Source organism: Dicentrarchus labrax, unplaced genomic scaffold, assembly GCF_905237075.1.
Source record: "Dicentrarchus labrax unplaced genomic scaffold, dlabrax2021, whole genome shotgun sequence".
In the NCBI taxonomy this organism is placed as follows: domain Eukaryota; kingdom Metazoa; phylum Chordata; class Actinopteri; family Moronidae; genus Dicentrarchus; species Dicentrarchus labrax.
Window position 1 is genome coordinate 26,304,168 of NW_026136718.1, and position 6,000 is coordinate 26,310,167.

At 39.5% G+C, this 6,000-nt stretch overlaps 1 protein-coding gene across 1 annotated transcript in view; it reads right to left on the reverse strand.

Annotated features, from left to right (window-relative positions):
• The window catches only part of tgfbr3 (transforming growth factor, beta receptor III), a 73,180-nt gene extending 70,669 nt beyond the window's left edge, over positions 1-2,511 (reverse strand). Inside the window, exon 1 of the mRNA XM_051376742.1 lies at positions 2,274-2,511. The gene's annotated coding sequence lies outside the window, so the exon portion shown is untranslated. The remainder of the gene's footprint in view (positions 1-2,273) is intronic.
• Between the last annotated feature and the right edge of the window lie 3,489 nt (positions 2,512-6,000).

Below are 6,000 nucleotides of genomic sequence, written 5' to 3' on the forward strand. Positions count from 1 at the left end.
TCTATGGATATGCAAATTCTATTCAAGTATCCTCAGTGGATGTGCACTGGTGGCTTCAAGTTTCTACATCACACCGTACAAGTTGAATACTGGACCAGGACTGACATCTAAACTCACTGTGATGTCACAAATCATGCTCATACCCCTTAAAATCAGACTTTCAATGAACACAGAGAAACTTTCTACTTTCAGCAGATGAATGTGAAGACATCCTTCTAGTGTCAAACAAAGAAAAAAGAAGAACACATTTTTAAGTAGAAGACTTTATGTTAAATTTAAGGCAGCAAAGCTTACCCTTTTCCAACTTGCTTTGGGTTAGATTGGTCAGGTTTTACTCCAAAAGCTCCATGCCACGGTGCTGGTTTTGTTGCAGCAACAACTCAAATCACCTCATGTGACTTCTGTTCAACCCTGACCGTCTAAGCCGAGCAACTATTTCACTCAAAGAAGATCTGGAAAGCCCATCAGAACATGCAGACCCCAGACTGAACGTAGTGCACATTACTGAAACCAAGCTACATAGTTGTGGTCACTTCAATGTAAAAGGCCTGGCTTATATCTGTGTCATCACATATGCATACACTGGAGTTAAGTGTTGTTACGTCCAGAGGGCAAACACTTTTCCCGTAATCACAAAGCCAGACATGAAGAGAGAAGCAACACTAGAGGCTGAGGCCGTGTCTGTGTTACATACAGAATCTTGTGGTACATGAGTAAGATGTTAAGGCTTACTAATCTGACCCCAGTTTGCTTCATAAGTCATCTAGACGTTTGTGTGGTCATATGACCTGGTGAATGATCTTAAACAAGCTCTTCTCCTCTTTCAGTGTGAATCTGTGTACAGGCTCCGGACTCAGAAACCACCAAGCCTCCCACTGCTTCCATCACAAGAGCAGAGCTTCGAATGACTGATTACCAGTCTTCAGAGCCTTATTTGTCACAAAGCTAGAGACCCTGTCCACATTCACTTCAGTACACAGAAAGCATGAGGCATGACTCGCTACAAGCATCTGGACTGAGTCTAGACCCTGATACCTGCGCATGAGGTGTACCTTTGCCAACTGAGTCACCATGCAGAGGGATGTCACACACATATCTGTGATCAACTATAAAACAACTAATAAATAAAGTTGAGTCATACATAATTTATGTGACTTTTCAGTATTAGTGTTGATGTCTAATTTCTTGAATTAGAGCTAAAATGATAAGTTGATTAATTGATTGATCGGAAACATTTTTAACAACATTTGCTTGTTCTGGCTTCTCAAATGTGAGGATTGTTGCTTTTCTCTGTTTCGTAGCATTGTATTTTGGATGTTTTTTCATTGAGGACTGCTGGTGGGACAAAATAAGCCACATGAAGATGTCACCTTGGGGTTTGAGAATTTGCGAACATTTCACAGACTAAACAATCCATCACTTGATCGAGAATCAATTATTATCAAGAACTAATTGAGGAATAATCACCACACTAATTTCTATGTACTGTAATAGGCTATAATAATTGTTGCAGCTGTTTGATTGGCTGAGAATGTGGCATTCAAATGTTTCTTAGAATAAATACCCTTAGACTTGTCATTCAGATCTGATAACAATTCAATAATCATGCATAAATACTGTAAGGTTAGTGTCAGTCCCTTACTGTAACCCATCAGAGAGTTATTGTGTTAAAAAGTGCCAATTAATTAAATTAATCTACAGTCTGCTGTTTCTCCAGAGTCCCAAAACAATGACCAACCTTTATCCTTTGGCACTGACATTAGTGGTTACAGACAGACAGAAATTCACCGCTAAGTTGCAATTTCCCCTGTTGTGTAAAGAATTCCTGTTGACTTATCAATTTCTTATCTAAAATACTGCTCCTCTGTCAGCCCTCTCTCAGTCCCAGAGGAGCGCCTGGACTGTCAGTAACTGAGTGTGTCATGCTGTCCTCTTACTATTCTAGGGAATACCCTTTGTGAGCACTGCATACACACTGTTTACCTGCGCTTCATGTTTATTGTTGTTTTCTAATCAAACGCGGCCAACACGGGAGAAAAGTGAACGTCAACATGAGCAGCTAACAGCCTGGGGCTTCAAGAAGGAGAGGAAGAGGGAAAGTTTTATCCAAGAGACAGATGTTTAGATGGATTTATGGGCGGTGAAGCTAGCTGGAAAAGATTATTGTAGCGGTATTTAACTGTTACACACACCGTGTGCAACGACTAACCACACTCTTCTACACACAGGGTAACAAGTCAAAGCGTTAGCCGTTAAAAACAAGCGGACGTTACCATGCAGAGTCTCCAGAAAATGTCCAAGTAAACTTGGTTGAAGTTAAAGTCGTTGCTGCCGTGGATGCAGATATCAGAGTGGTTTTCCTCCCGGCTGGACACTCACACCATTCCGTTGTTTTTTTATGGATAACAGACGCAGACGAAGTTGGCGTGATACTTTGCTAAAGTGTGGGTAAACAGCCCCACTATCTCCCACTTTAACCAGTTTACTACCATCTATCTGCTTTTTACTGAAGGCTTAACATGGGGGCGGGGCTTAGAGGGAGGAGGCTGAGCTGTGCGCGAGATGGGCTGCTGAGGAGCTTCCCAAAGCGGGAGGCACGTTCTCCTCACGAGCCCCCCCAGCCTGTATGGGGTCCTTCACTTTCTTATGGAGGTCCATTTCCGCCAATGTGACGGAAAATAAAAGATTCTGTAGAAAGTTTCTCATTATTTTGACATACTAAGTCATTATTTAGGAAAGTTTCTCATTATAATGACTTACATAATCAATTTTTTGTCACATTGGTGGAAATGGGCTTCCACAGTTATATCATATACATTTTAAACCACAGTGGGGAATGTGCTGAAGTGTCTTAGTACTCAGTCCCCATTTACAGTGCAGGCAGATAAGAGCTTTGATTGGGCCCAAAAAAATCAGACCTGACCCAACCACAGTCTGAAAAAATTCTTTGCAAGCACAAGCTGAACCAGAAGCAGTTTTGGGCCCAAACACGAATTTCTGCTTAAAATAAATAAATAATCTAAATTATTTTTACAAGATAAAGTAAATTACATTGTGCATACAGTATAATATAGTGCAAATTATTATCAAAACTAGTAACAAATGTACTCATTAATCACAGTTGCATGCATTATTAATGAAATATTAAATATACATTACACACAAATCTACTTCTGTCTGAGCCGGACCGAGCCTGACCTACAGCAGTAATTTTGGGCCCGAACCGGGCAGGTCCAATTGGATTCGGGCAGAGAATCAAAGCTCAAAGGCAGATGTGAAATTCTATACAAAACTTCAAAAAAGTTATTGTATAGGGTTGCTATAGGTCGCTCTTATCACATGAGGGCCCATGCAGTGATGTGTATCTATATGGGGGTTCTTGATGCCAGATTATGGGAATGTCTAGCAAAGCAAGAGTCTTGTTGCTGATCACTGCACACTTATGTGCCTCAGCCGAGCACTCAAGCATCTATTGCTGCAGAAAGAGGATTTAAATATGTCTCTCGTTGTTGGAAAAAAAGATGTTAGGGATGTAGGGAGATAAAACTGCATAATTCTGGCATTAAGGTTAGTGGGGTGTCATAGACAAAAAGTTCAGGAACCTCTGCATTAAAGTAGTAACCATTATACATATAGTATGCTGTTAAAACGAGGGCCACATCTACCAGAGTCAACATTAAAATGCTGCTTACATACTAATGCATCCATAATAATCATCCAATTATATAATAATAATGATAATATCACTCTGAAAGGGGCCATTCAGAATAATGACTACTACAACTTTTGAATTGCTGATTGATGAAGATAAAATTTGTTATGCAGAACTTTTACTTGTAGGGGGCAATTGTAGTTTTAAACTCTCCTCTGTAATTTTAGATATTGTGATATTGTCAGCAATAATACTTTTAGACCACAAATTTCATATTATATTAAAAAAATGTACAATGAATCCAAATATTGAACTCAGTATCTGCAAGAAGTTTGTGTAAAACCAGTGATTTTGAGCAGATTTAGTTGTTTAGGGAACTTGTTACACAATTCTCTGTCTATATTATGATTTAGTTTTTTTAATCATTTTTAACAATCATACAGATTTACTCCTTTTTGACAAATCAAAATGTTCTTGTCTTTTCCAAATACTGAGATATAGGCCTACTGTGTTTTTAAAAAAAAGTTTTTTAGCATGCTTAAAATCAAGAAGGCCTTGCGACCCCTCATGAAGCTTTGGCGACCCCTAGTGGGGGTCCCGACCCCCCAAGTTGGGAACCACTGTTCTAGACCATATGTGTAACAAACAATATAACAAACATATGTATATACTTATGTATATGTACATACATATTTAGTAGTACGTTTTTCTTAATTTTTAGGGCCCGAGCACTGACAAATGAATCGTATTTTTGGAGGCTTTCCCATGCTCGAAAAGTCATGAAACAAGGCGCACTTGTCAGTCGTGGCAAAAAATTTCGTATTTTCTATGGGTCCATGGCAAAATGGCCCCTCAGGGGCCCATAAACTGAACCCTCCAGCTGAAATCTAGTCAGGAAATGCAAAACATGTTGTAGATGGTATTTCATGATTGTGGTGAGTTTTTGTTAAAGGGCGTGTCTGTGGTGTGGTGTCAAATTTTGATGTACCGCCAGAACACACAAAGTTGCTATAACTTGAGTGTACATTGTCCATTTGGCTCCAAACTTTACTTGTCTGATAAGAGTCCCGCCCTGAACACATCTATTTGATAATATTCAATAATAGTGAGAGCGCCACCTACTGGCAACAGGAAGTAAGCACTGCGTGGCGATTTTGATCAGATTTACGTGACATTTTCATGTTGTGGTCCACGCGTGGCTGCAGCACAACCTGAGTTGCGTGGAGTGCGAGGGCCCGTTCATCGCTGCTTGCAGCTTTAATTAAATTTGTAGTCAGCATAAATGAAAAACTGCAAGTGATCTTTAACCCTTTTATGATTAGACTATATGGGACAGTTGCAGTATGTTTCCCTATCAATTCATACTTTGCAGTCACGTGATTACCATGGTTACCTGGCGGTCAAGAAACATATATATTTACATATATCTGTCACCTTACACCACACAAAAAATACAAAAGTACGGATTGCATGTTTGTAGCTATACACAAAGTGACATCTGTTCCGTCGTGTGATGAAGTCTTCATCTGAATATGTACACTCTGCCTGCCGGCGAATGACAGCTTGATAAGTAACGTTAGTTTAAAAAAAACCTTATGCCGACTAGGCTGTATCATATATGGCTAGCAGGATGTCAAACATTGTAGCCTACCTGCTCATCCACTCCACATAGCATCAGACAACAGACAAGAACAGCTGGGGCAGCGAAATGCCTTTAATCCTGTTCGCAATCTGTTAGGTTGTAACGTTAATGTAGTAGTAATAACTGTACGATAGTATGTATGCAAAGTAACTGTAAGTAAGTAAATAACGTTAAGCAAGTAAGTAGACGCAGTACAACAGTAACGTGTGTACTGTAACATGGTTATTCCTTTTTAGAGGTAATAGGAGAACTTATTCCAACATGCCATGGTCAAAGCAGAGGCAAAGTCACCAAACCATCACAAGGGCTATAACACACATTTTACAGTTTCTGAACAGTTTAGAGCTTCTAACACTTGAGTGTATGTGTGCATGTGCTGCTGATTTCTAACGATATGGGCCTACAGTATACTGTACATTTTACTACTGCAACATCCTAAGGGAGGGGCCTTCTGCAAGGCACTAACCACAAGACCCCGTAGAAAAGAATGTACTACTATTTCCTTTTAATCTGAGGCAGAGAAAACTTTTGAAAGTTTGCACACACTGCTTCTGGAATGGCATTCATCAAGCATTATGAATTTTGCAATTTAGTGGTTTACAATTCTCACTTGTCTATGTTCAACTACATTCAATTGGCTGATGCTTTTGTTCAAAGGAACTTACAATAAATTCATTTAAACCTCCATAATAATGTGTTATATGTG